General features: G+C 44.1%; 1 long non-coding RNA gene across 5 annotated transcripts in view; it reads right to left on the bottom strand.

The window, feature by feature from the left end:
• Positions 1–13347, bottom strand: part of LOC309374303 — a 43902-nt gene extending 30555 nt beyond the window's left edge. For 3 of the 5 annotated variants that reach the window (XR_014170499.1, XR_014170500.1, XR_014170501.1), the window contains exon 1: positions 12947–13347. This is a non-coding gene — a long non-coding RNA (uncharacterized lncRNA). Of the gene's footprint in view, positions 1–2098; positions 2263–5208; positions 5257–12946 lie in introns of those variants that run through there. The other 2 variants (XR_014170502.1, XR_014170503.1) reach the window with 2 other exon arrangements.
• Positions 13348–13632: the final 285 nt, after the last annotated feature.

Here is a 13632-nt window from a genome sequence, read left to right as displayed (position 1 = left end):
GACAGCGCTGGCCCCCGGCCTCTTAAGTGAGATGGGCGCACAACCCTAGAGTCGGACACGACTGGCCCGTACGGGCAGGGGTACCTTTACCTTTACCTTTTACCTAAGACACTTTTATGTCTGTCTGATCTTTAGTTCATGGAGCTATCCTTCCTACCCCAGATTCATTGTAGGCCAGATAGTAAAATGGAAACAAGTTGATGACTATCATGGCAATAGCTTTCTACTTCCATCATCAACATTTTGGAATATTTCTTCCTGCTGGTGAACATGAAATCTTGATACAATCTCACACCCTACCACCACGACCCCATGATTATGAAACGGTGAGTGAAACCAGGTTCTTCAGGTCAGCTTTCTTTCCAAAGCTGCAGAGCAGGAGGATTGAATGGAAGGTAGGTGCACTCCAAGCCAGTCTCTGTTATTTGGGCTAGTGAGGATGTAAAAAGGTAAAGGACCCCTGGACGGTTAAGTCCAGTCAAAGGCAACTATGAGGTTGAGGCACTCATCTCACTTTCAGGCTGAGGGAGTTGGCGTTGGTCCACGGACAGCTTTCCGGGTCATGTGGCCAGCATGACTAAACCACTTCTGGCGCAATGGGACACCGTGACAGAAACCAGAGTGCACGGAAACGCCATTTACCTTCCCGCCGCAGTGGTACCTATTTATCTACTTGCACTCGTGTGCTTTTGAACTGCTAGGTTGGCAGGAACTGAGACAGAGCAACGGGAGCTCACCCCGTCACAGGGATTCGAACCGCAGTCCTTCCTAATCGGCAAGCCCAAGAGGCTCAGTGGTTTAGACCGCAGCGCCACCCACAACCAATGAAGCAAATGTTACCAGTAACAGCTACCAGTAACTGCATGTGCAAAACAACAGTGGAAGGCAAGCAGATGGGGTCACCTGACAACCTGAGGGCAACTGAAATGGAGTACACACCACACATTTAAAGTATACTTCACTACTACCCCAAGTAGTTTAGCTATCATACACCCCCACCCAATCCATGGACTCTTTTTCTCGCCCGCCCTGACTGAACTTGCTTTTTCTCTTACCCGCCAATCCATGGACTCTTTTCGTGTGTGTGTGTGTGTGTGTGTGTGTGTGTAAAATATTTATTACATTTTCTGTTTTACAATTTGGAATATTGATTTATACAACCTTGAAATATCAATGACTTTCCTTCTTCTCTTTCCATGATTTATTTTACAGAGCATAAATTCCTACATATTTTATATAAACTAAACCATTCAGTATTCCATTATTACTTCTGTCAAAACTTATTTATACTGTTGAATTTATCTGAATGCTGCCAATGTTTTCAAGTGTGCACAATTTCCCCCCATATATTCAATAAACATTTTCCAATCATCTTTAAACGGATGTTCTTCTTGTCCTCTTATTCTATACGTTAGATCCGCAAGCTGCACATATTCTGTCAGCTTAAGTTGCCGTTCTTCTTTGGTTGGGACCTCGCTCGTTTTCCAGTTTTGGTCTGACAAAACACGGGCTGCCATAGTGGCATACATAAATAACCTTTTTTGACCCCTGGATATTTCCATCTGAATTATCCCCAACGAAAAGGACTCTGGGTTGTTGTTTTTGGAAAAGTGCTGTTATGTACTGAGTTGAATAGGATCCAAAATGCAACAGTCTGATTGGTCCTAGAACAATAGGATCCAAAATTCAGCAGTCGGATTGGTCTTAGAATAATAGGATTCAGAATGCAGCATCTGATTGGTCCTAGAACAATGCAGCAGTATGATTGGTCCGCAGGAGCCACCCAATCCACCTCCAGGTGGAAGTGAATCCGCAACCTGATTGGCCTACGGGAGAATCCCAGAATTAGCCAATCACGTGCAGCCCATTATGTAAATAATGTATATAAAGCAGATATTTTGGGGGAACTCACATTCCTCGCTACGATGAGCTGAATAAAGAGCATGAAAGCCACACTCAACTCCGAGTATAATACAAGTGCTTTTAAACATTTTTTCATTTCATTATACATTATTTCCCAATACTCTTTTACCCTTTTACAGGTCCACCACATATGAAAGAACATACCCTCGACCTCGTTGCATCTCCATGGCCTTACCTTTGCTCGCTCTCTGTAGCTAGTCCTGGGGCTTCTAGCAGCCTACTCTTCCTTCTCACGGCCTGTTCTTATGGCTTACTCACCCTTGCTACAGCTGCTGGAAGTGGTACATCTGTATCTAGACGTGTGCAGTAGAGCCTATGGCAGAAGCCACCCTGGCTGTCCTAGAGAAGGCAGAGGCAAGGTGGTGAAAGCAGGACATCACAGACATCACAGCTTTTGTGAATACTTGATGTCCTGCTTAATTCAGGACAGTTGAGAGGTGTGGGTTCGTAAAACCTAGTCATGGTATGGATTCGTATTTTAATGATTCAGCATTTTGTGCTACAAGGAACGACCATAGTGCTCGACACTTTCAAACTATACTTTCTAGTTATTGGGAGGGAAAATGCATTTTAAAAAATTCTTTTAAGAAATGTCTGTGTGTCTGAGCTCGACAGTGTGTGGAGGATGTTGCAGATTGCTTTTATAGCCCTGTCTATTACATAAAGAGAAAGACTTATTTCCATTATCCTGTCCAGAATTATGCCTAGGGATTAATTTGGAAAAAAATATGTCAAGTGTTAGCTAGCAAAGACAAACAAATATTACATAAGGCAATGTTACATGCACTTGCTGCTCTGACAAATTAGATTTTTAAAAAGTTAAATACATTCTCTTTCTGCAAGAACCACATGGCTTGGATTTCTTTACCAGGAGTTTTTTCTAAGCTATAGTTATTTATTTCTGAAAAATTGCTATTTATAAAGCAAGTTTAAATCATGTAAGGAAATATGACAGCCATGATTGCAGACTGTTTGCCCCATGTGAATTTAGATTTGAGCTCTTGTTTTTCCGTTTTGACTGTATCAGTTTGGGATTCTTTCTATTATTTTATCTCTCTTTACTGGGACTGTGTTTTATGTTGCAACGACTCATGATTTTAAGCAAGTGACTTTTTTAATGGAGCAGAGTGAACAATAGTTAAATAATACTCTGGTATTCTCTAGTTCATTGTTTAATTACAGCTTGATGGACTTACAACACCGGCTATATTTTGAAACAAGATCAGCCACAATACTATAGCATTAATCCACAGAAAAAGCCTTCAGTATGTTCCATCTAATTATTCATCTCCTGACATTTACATTTTCAAATGTCTTCCTAAGAACACTCCGTGCTTTGGCCTGCAGATGAAATTATTGCGCACTTCTTACTTCAAACACACATGCTGCTCTTCAAGTTGATGGCTTCTGATAAAGATCATACAAAAGTCAAAAGTGGGGGTGGTCTTATAGATTCTGTCTGACTCAAGTCCCCTTCTGTCCAGAGTGGTGCTTCAGTTTTGGTATCCTAGGGGCTCCTAAAAATGCCACCGTATGGAAGTTATTGTGCAGAATGCTTGAGCGTTTTCAAGAGAGGATGCGAGGAGGGTGGAAGCCCATGTCAAGGAATAAAGGAACTAAGTGTGACGTTAACATATGAGAGTGCTGGAGGTGAAATAGTTAAACAGGTTACCCAATCAGGACCCAGGGGGGTGGAGTCAGAGGGACTATAAAACTAGCTCTAGGAGAAGTTCATTGGGAGTTGGGTGGTTGGTTGGAGTGGGAGTGAATTGGACTAAAGTTTGTGGGTAGGTTGAGTTAGTGTAGCGAAATAAGCTGAGTCAGGAATAGTTAGGGCTAGGTAGACAGGTAAATCTCTGAGAGGTGGTTTAGTGAATGAGAGCAGGTAGCGGCAGTTATAGGTCTGGATAGGCACCTCATGAATGTAATTGACCGATACTGTTTATGAAACCACATGCTTGTTAAACTGCAATAAATAAACAAATGTTTTTGTTCCAATTTAACCCTGACTGGACTCAGTATTGTACCAGGTAGGGCCTGGGTGGTGGCAGTGGGAAATAAAGTGGTGGCACAGGGATCAATAGATGGTGAAACGTCCGGGGACCCTGTGTGATCGCCACACTAAGGAATCAGAGACTTTATGCTGTAAGAAACAGAACAGGTAAAAGCTGTCCATGGAGGCGCAGGTCAATTCTGTATCCAGGGCAGCTGTCTACCAGCTCCATCTGGTACACAGGCTGAGACCCTACCTGCCCGCAGACACTTTTGCCAGGGTGGTGCATGCTCTAGTTATCTCCCACTTGGACTACTGCAATCCGCTTTACGTGGGGCTACCTTTGAAGGTGACTCGGAAACTACAACTAATCCAGAATGCGGCAGTTAGACTGGTGACTGGGAGCGGACACCAAGACCACATAACAACGGTCTTGAAAGACCTACATTGTCTCCCAGTACGTTTCTGAGCACAATTCAAAGTGTTGGCACTGACCTTTAAAGCCCTAAACGGCCTCGGTCCAGTATATCTGAAGGAGCATCTCCACCCCCATCGTTCTGCCTGGACACTGAGGTCCAGCTCCGAGAGCCTTCTGACGGTTCCCTCCCTGCGAGACGTGAGGTTACAGGGAACCAGGCAGAGGGCCTTCTCGGTGGTGGCGCCCGCCCTGTGGAACGCCCTCCCATCAGATGTCAAAGAGACAAACAACTACCTGACATTTAGAAGACATCCGAAGGCATCCCTGTTTAGGGAAGTTTTTAATGTGTGACATTTTAATGTATTTTCAATATTTTTTGGAAGTCACCCGGAGTGGGCACAGTTACCCCATTCAGGACCAGGGAAAGCATTCCACACCCTCCATATCCCAGCATCCGGCGAGCCTTAAAAGTAAGAGAGCAAAGAGTTCAAAGACTTATTCTTTGTGGAACAGGAATTCAATAATATGAAGCTCCCATCATTCCTATGTTGGACCACAAAACTATCTTCCTAGCCCCCTCACTTGTAAAGCTTAGATCCTCACCATACTCATCCAAATCTTATTCCTGGTTCCTTATCTTCTCCTTTGTTATTTTTTCAAATACAGAGAAAAAGCTGCTGTAGAGTGGATAAAGGAAATGTGGTTGTATGAATCAGTCCCAAAGTCACACATATAGTTGATTATGGGATGGGTACAGGGCTGTGAGTGTATATCTATCGGCCTCAACGTGATGGGCCACAAGCTGGCAAACCAATCTAAAACTTTTTCCCAATAGTAAAAGTTAATACATCCCCCAAATAAAACTATTCATCACCTATTATGGAGATCCATCTTGACATGGCTGAGATGCAGTCTGACTGTTAACTATTTCTGGCTTTGCCAAGACTTAAAGCATATCCCCTTTGTGACATCACACATGACATCAGAATAGCATGTTTGCATTCAACCCCCTAGACTATCTCCATGCCAACAGCAATGGCCAGTAAACTTCTGCAGCCAAGTAACCATCAGCCTGACTACCCAGTTGTTTCTATCTAGACTATTGGATGTTTATTTTTTGCTCTCATAATCATAGCCTGAAGAAGAGCTGCGTACAATCTGAAAACCTGCTTCCACTGTTAAAGAAAACTAATTGTCAGGAACTGGATAGAGGAGGAATGGTGGAGACCTCCTTCCCATCCTGACCTTTCCAGGGAGGAGGAAGAGGAAGATAATATAGATTTACAACAGGGGTTTGCAGGAGGACACAGCTCAGAGGCAGATGAGGGGGGAAGTTGGGGAAGAATGGAAGAGGAGGACCAGAGCCAGAGCAGCAGCTGGCTGACACATCATTAGAAAGTGTTCCAGACCCTCCATCCCCCCAGAACCTGGCAATCCTTAAAAGTAGAAGAGCAAAGAGCTCAAAGACAGAGGGTGGCAGCTGTAGAGGAAATGATGAGAATGACGAATGAGGAAGTGGGAGAGACAGAGGGTGGAGATTCACTCGGGACAACACCATTATCCAAGAGGCTCTGTTCTATAGCCTCTCTGTGTAAAGTTTGAAATAAAAAAACTGTATGAAACTTTTCCTTGTCTTTATACTATGCTGGGCAACCAGCCAGGAGCCACTGACAGCTCCTGACAGCAAGGAGCAGAGAGCAAATAGCCATTCAAACTACCTACCTTCCAAGTGGGAGAGATGGGGTTGGTGGAGATTTACTCGGGACAATGCCATTATCTGGGTTCTATAGCCTCTCTCTGTAAAGTCTTAAATAATAAAGGCACTGGTGGAGGAAGGTGGGTGTGGGGGGTGTGGTGCACAGCGGGTGTCAGCTGTGAGGGCGGGTGACATCGGCACATCACCCTCCTCTTGTTGCGCGGGTGGCGCTCCTGGACACTCGCTGTGTGGGTGGTGGGCCGGTAGGGACGATGCTGCCATGGGCAGTTAACGGTGCCCCCCGACACTCGCCACGCAAGCAACAAATGGGTAGGGAAGTTCTCCACGAGGGCGGCAAACAGCACCTGCCCATGGTCACCACACAGGCGGTGGACAGCTAAGGACGCTCGCCATGCAGGCCAGCTAGCCCTGCCCCCACACCGCTCAGAGTGCCGGGGCAGGTAGCTCCGCCCCTGAATAAAGGACTGAAAGGAAATATGCTTTTATACTTTCCTGGGCAACCAGCCAGGTGCTGTTGACAGCATCCTGACACCTACTGAGTTAATGGCAGAGGTGAATTTTGTTCAAACTGACCTAAAACATAAGGTCTGTTTGCATGAAATGGCTTACCCATTGTAAAAAGGGGACTCTGTATCAGGCATATTTCAAGAATCCGCAAACTCTTCAGCTGTTCTTGTTAAATAGGCTGCTGTTTACTTCAGCAAACAGCAAATGGCACGCAAATTCATGAAATCTGAAAAGCAAAGAAATTGTGTGCAAAAAACCCCAGTCACTAAATTAGTGGGTGGGTGGTTTGTAAGTACTAGACTAACAAGCACTCTTCTCATAATTAACCCTCTTAGAGGCGACACAGAGAACTCTAATGGCACCATGAGGTTTTCTCTTGTTATTGTTTTGATGCTAAATACACAGCAGATAATTCTGTGTACCTATTGCATCGTAAGTACCAACTTATTCCTGTTTGCATCATTTCTGCCTTCAAATACAAACACACCTCTCATAAACCTAGGTGTGGCCTGCACATGTGACAGAATTAGGTGGGAATGGTATGGTAGTAGAATGGGTGGGAAGGCGCAGTTTTGAAAGTTCCTCTGTGTTAGAGTAAGCTTTTTAAAATTGGGCAGCAAAATGTGGCCTCATCTAAAACCTTTCTCTGTGAATTACTGGGGTGGGGGGTTACCTGCAAGGAGGCTTTTCCCGTGCAGGAACATTAAAGCATAGCACCAATGTCTCTGCAACCTGAAATGGCACAGTCTACGCTGCCACGTCATACTGCTGCATGTGAAGACTAGGTCATGAGTTTGTCATAACTGCAATCAAAATCTATGTCAGATCAGAAAAAAACCAACTGTGTCCCCACAACATATTCTGAAGGAGAGCTTCCACCCCCATCGCTCAGCCCAGACACTGTGGTCCAGCTCCGAGGGTCTTCTGGTGGTTCCCTCACTGTGAGAAGTGAGGTGACAGAGAACCAGGCAGAGGGCCTTCTCAGTGGTGGTGCCTGCCCTGTGGAACGCCCTCCCATCAGATGCCAAGGAAATAAACAACTATCTGAAGGCAGCCCTGTTTAGGGAAGTTATTAATATTTGATGTTTTATCGTGCTTTTAATATTCTGTTGGGAGCCACCCATAGTGGCTGGGGAAACCCAGCCAGATGGGAGGCATATAAATAAATTATTATTATTATTATTATTATTATTATTATTATTATACTCTCTTCACCAAAGTTGGGGGTTGTTTTTTTACTGAAGATATAGATGATGTGATGCAAACTCTGTCTTGCAAATCACAACCTGCAAACAACAGGTTTTGAAAGAAAAGTTTTAAACGCTGAAGCAAAATTCTGCCTTATAATTATTATTATTAAACGTTTTATTTAGGCGTACTTACAAGCAAACAAAACAATAAGAAACACACACTTAACCACAAAATAAACCAAAAAAAGGAAGAAGAAAAAGTAAGGACAAAAGGAACATAAAATACCACACCCATGTGACTTCCCTCCACCAGCTCTCGTCATCTTTAAATCGAGAGGCAGTGTGGTGTAGTGGTTAAGAGTGGTAGACTCGTAATCTGGGGAACTGGGTTCGAGCCTCCGGTCCTCCACATGCAGCTGCTGGGTTACCTTGGGCCAGTCACACTTCTTTGAAGTCTCTCAGCCCCACTCACCTCACAGAGTGTTTGTTGTGGGGGAGGAAGGGAAAGGAGAATGTTAGCTGCTTTGAGACTCCTTCGGGTAGTGATAAAGCGGGATATCAAATCCAAACTCTTCTTCATTTAAATTCTTATTTACATTGCATATCATTTATCACTGTAATTACTCCTTTTATGGTACTATTATTATATAACATCAGGTCATCCTTACAAGCTTAGTCTATCAGCATGTTATCTTTAGAGCAGTGTTTGTTCATGTAATCTTCAAACCATAACCATTGTGCCCTTAATTTCTAGTGTGGTTGGTAATTCTGCCTTTTAATTTACCTTGACCGAAAAATATATGTATATATATTTTCATCAAAAACCCATCTGGTCCATAGGATTCCAGCTGCTTCTCTTTATGCTACTATATCCTTCTTTGAACAGTATTTAGACCTCTGATGTTTCTGCACAAGGGATCTCTGATCACAGATTTGCCACATTTTTCAAAATCTGCAAGGTGCTACAGACGCAATGTAGCTGTGACAGGACAATGAGTCTGCAAGCTGAGCAGCACTGAAATCTTTCTATGTGCTCTTTCCTACCCCTAAATAGAGAAGAGAAAATATTTTTGAAAGGTTAATGGAATGGAAAAGCATAGTGTAGTTAGTAGGAGAAGGAGCGGCAGCAAAGTGACATTTAAATGAGGTTTTAATCTGTGCACCATGGAAGAATTAAAACTTGTATTGTTATGCTTTGCTTTAGATTTCTTTTTGTGCATTTAGTTATTATTTCAGGCAAGCCTCCTACTTCCTTATTGGCCACCAAGCTATAGAGGAATTACAATGAAAAAAACACCATATCCGTGGTAGTTTGACTCTCATTTATCTGCAGTTTGCTTTTTATAACATGTCCTTCTTCCAAATGATTGTTTCTTATGCCTGCTGGCCATGAGGTTTATAAGGAAAGTGAACTTCATATTCATTTTGATTCTCCTAGTTTTCACCTTCCCTGTGGACAAAAAAATCCAACCTTAAAATGCCTTGGGGGAAAGAACAATTTCAAATTGTGTTGATACGTTATCATCCAACGTTGACTTTCGCCTCAGATAAGGAATGATCAGTGTTGCCAGCTCTGTGACATTTCTCAAATCCATTTACAATTATGGAGCATGCATGCCCACACACACATACACACACTGTTTCCATATCTAAAACCAGGGTCTCTCCTTCCATTTAATGATTGATAAGCCAATTTTATATGTACTTAGCAAACCAGATTGTAAATCAGAACATTCAAAATTTCCCAAAGTTCCCCAGAAAGAGGGTTTGAGTTTTAAACGACTCTGGTAACTATGGTACATTTCTGTGAGGGCAATAGGGATATTGTAAGAACTGTCAGCACTCAGCCAGAGTGATGCAAGCTCTAGTTGGAATGCTTTCCCTGGTCCTGAATGGGGTTACTGTGCCCCTGAAGGACCAGGTGCACAGCCTGGGAGTCATTTTGGACTCACAGCTGTCCATGGAGGTACAGGTCAATTCTGTACCCAGGGCAGCTGTCTACCAGCTCCATATGGTACGCAGGCTGAGACCCTACCTGCCCACAGACTGTCTTGCCAGAGTGGTTCATGCTCTAGATATCTCTTGCTTGGACTACTGCAATGCACTCTATGTGGGGCTACCTTTGAAGGTGACCCGGAAACTACAACTAATGCAGAATGCGGCAGCTAGACTGGTGACTGGGGGCGGCCGCCGAGACCACATAACACCGGTCTTGAAAGACCTACATTGGCTCCTAGTAAGTTTCCGAGCACAATTCAAAGTGTTGGTGCTGACCCTTTAAAGCCCTAAATGGCCTCTACCCAGTATGCCTGAAGGAGCATCTCCACCCCCTTCTCGGTAGTGACACCTGCCCTGCAGAAAACCCTCACACCAGATGTCAGAGAGTACAACAACTACCAGACTTTTAGACGACACCTGAAGACAGCCCTGTTTAGGGAAGCTTTTAATGTTTGATGCATTACTGTATTTTAATATTGTGTTGGAAGCTGCCCAGAGTGGCTGGGGAAACCCAGCTAGATGGGCAGGATATAAATAAATTATTATTATTATTATTATTATTATTATTATTATTACACGCAGCTCTTCTTCAGGCTTTGATTACGAGAGCAAAAAATAAACATCCAATAGTCTAGATAGAAACAACTGGGTAGTCAGGCTGATGGTTACTTGGTTGCAGAGGTTTACTGGCCATTGCTGTTGGCCTGGAGATAGTCTAGGGGGTTGAATGCAAACATGCCATTCTGATGTCATGTGTGATGTCACAAAGGGGATATGCATTAAGTCTTGGTAAAGCCAAAAACAGTTAACAGTCAGACTGCATCTCAGCCCTGTCAAGATGGATCTCCATAATAGGTGATGAATAGTTTTATTTGGGGGATGTAATAACTTTTACTACAGGGTAAAAACTTTAGATTGGTTTGCCAGCTTGTGTCCCATCAAGTTGAGGCCAATAGATATGCATTCACAGCCCTGTACCCATCCAATAAGCAGCTATATGTGTGACTTTGGGACTGATTCATACAACCACATTTCCTTTATCCACTCTATAGCAGCTTTTTCTCTGTATTTGAAAAAATAACAAAGGAGAAGATAAGGAACCAAGAATAAGATTTGGATGAGTATGGTGAGGATCTAAGCTTTACAAGTGAGGGGGCTAGGATGATGGCTTTGTGGTCCAGCATAGGAATGATGGGAGCTTCATATTATTGAATTCCTGTTAAACAAAGAAGACGTCTTTGAACTCTTTGCTCTCCTACTTTTAAGGCTCACCAGATTCTGGGACATGGAGGGTTTGGAATGCTTTCCCTGGTCCTGAATGGGGTAACTGTGCCCCTGAAGGACCAGGTGCGCAGCCTGGGAGTCATTTTGGACTCACAGCTGTCCATGGAGGTGCAGGTCAATTCTGTGTCCAGGGCGGCTGTCTACCAGCTCCATATGGTACGCAGGCTGAGACCCTACATGCCCACGGACTGTCTTGCCAGAGTGGTTCATGCTCTAGTTATCTCTTGCTTGGACTACTGCAATGTGCTCTATGTGGGGTTACCTTTGAAGGTGACCCGGAAACTACAACTAATGCAGAATGCGACAGCTAGACTGGTGACTGGGGGTGGCCGCCGAGACCACATAACACTGGTCTTGAAAGACCTACATTGGCTCCCAGTACGTTTCCGAGCACAATTCAAAGTGTTGGTGCTGATCTTTAAGGCCCTTAACAGCCTTGGTCCAGTATACCTGGAGATGCTTCTCCACCCCCATCATTCTGCCTGGACACTGAGATCCAGCGTCGAGGGCCTTCTGGCAGCTCCCTCCCTGCGAGAAGCCAAGTTACATGGAACCAGGCAGAGGGCCTTCTCGGTAGTGGCGCCCACCCTGTGGAACGCCCTCCCACCAGATGTCAAAGAGATAAACAACTACCAGACTTTCAATAATAATAATAAAATTTTATTTATACCCCGCCCTTCCTGGTTCAAAGGGCTCATGGCAGCTAACAACAAATTTAAAACACTTAATTATAAAAGCAGCATAAAATACAGTATAAAAACATGAATAACAATAAAATTCAAAAACCAATTTAGGGGAAATAAGCATTAGATTGAGAGCCAGTGTGGTGTAGTGGTTAAGAGCGGTAGTCTTGTAATCTGGGGAACCGGGTTCGCGTCTCCGCTCCTCCACATGCAGCTGCTGGGTGACCTTGGGCCAGTCACACTTCTTTGAAGTCTCTCAGCCCCACTCACCTCACAGAGTGTTTGTTGTGGGGGAGGAAGGGAAAGGAGATTGTTAGCCGCTTTGAGACTCCTGAAGGGGAGTGAAAGGGGGGATATCAAATCCAAACTCCTCCTCCTCCTCTTCTTCTTCTTCTTCTTCTTCTTCTTCTTCTTCTTCTTCTTCTTCTTCTTCTTCTTCTAGATAATCCCCAGGGCTGGCTGGCTGATTTGGTCCTACTTGGGCCAGCGAGGAGGCCAGGGGAGAATTAGCTGTTGGGTCTCAGAGCGGGTGATCTTCATAAAAGGGAAGGAGGAGGGGAGAGAAGGGAAGGGAAATAAAAGATCAAGCTGAATTCAAATTAAAGGCCAGGCGGAATAGCTCTGTCTTACAGGCCTGACAGAAGGCAGTTAAATCCTGCAGGGCCCTAGTTTCATGGGACAGAGCATTCCACCAGGTCGGAGCCATCACTGAAAAAGCCCTGGCCCCAGTGGAGGATAGTCTGACGTCCTTAGGGCCCAGGACCTCTAAACTATGGTTATTCATGGACCTTAAGGTCCTCTGCGGGGCATACCAGGAGAGGCGGTCCAGTAGATACGAGGGTCCTAAGCCACAAAGGGCTTTTAGAAGACATCTGAAGGCCGCCCTGTTTAGGGAAGTTTTTAATGTTTAATAGACTATTGTATTTTAATATTCAGTTGGAAGCAGCCCAGAGTGGCTAGGGGAAGTCAGCAGGATGGGCGGAGTATAAATAAACTATTATTATTATTATTATTATTATTATTATTATTATTATTACTACTACTACTACTACTCATAACAAACAACAGTCGCCCAGGAGACACTTTGGAGGAAGTCACGACTGTCTAAAGTGGTATCATAGTGCATTAAATGCATAGCGCAGATGGGTTCCTAGTTTCAATGAACAGAATTTGTGTCCTGCAGTTACTGCTCCCAACTTAGGAGCACTTAGTGGCTGTAGAAGTTTGCCATACCTTACGGTTTCTCTGCTTCTGTTCCTTACATATGTATTTTCACGACTGCCAAAGCGAGAGACCCGGAGACTCAGTGTAAACATCGACCAATGGAGGGTGGGTTACCTTAGCAACAGAAAGTTCTCAGAATGTCTCGTTCCTTTGGGCTGTAATTGAGTTTATGAGCCTTCGCATCTGCTTGTAAAGTGAATGAGGCACCTGGGAATACGTTTGCAGAGTGAGGAGGAAGAAATTAGAAAATAGCAGACATTACGTTGTTAATTTCCTGCATGCTGTGATGCGAATGAACATTCAGATGTTTGCAGTGATTGGCCACACCAAAAAAAAGCCTCATTGGAATGGGACTCAAAACTGAATCCCACATATCCCATTTGCACTAGAATACAGTGGTACCTCGGGTTACAGACTCCGCTAACCCAGAAATAGTACCTCGGTGTGGCGATTGCCTTCCTAGGTGAGTCAGAAGGAAAGGGTTAAATGAGTGTGAAGTGATTGGCCAGTGGGAACCCAAGGGGAGGAGTTAGAGTTGGAGTTGTTGAAAAGTCAGTTGGGAGTTGGAGAAGGAAGAGGGAGGATAAGTCAGTGAGTTGGTCTAGTTTTGATGTGACGGACTGAGTGAAACTGTTAGGAGGAGTCAGTTAAACAGTTGGGATAATCAGTTAGCAGTTACTAGGAAGGTATAGGCC

Source organism: Podarcis melisellensis (genome assembly GCF_964234715.1).
Source record: "Podarcis melisellensis genome assembly, chromosome: 7".
Classification (NCBI taxonomy): domain Eukaryota; kingdom Metazoa; phylum Chordata; class Lepidosauria; order Squamata; family Lacertidae; genus Podarcis; species Podarcis melisellensis.
Note: the sequence above shows the minus strand (reverse complement) of the source record. Positions and strands in the feature narration are given on the sequence as shown.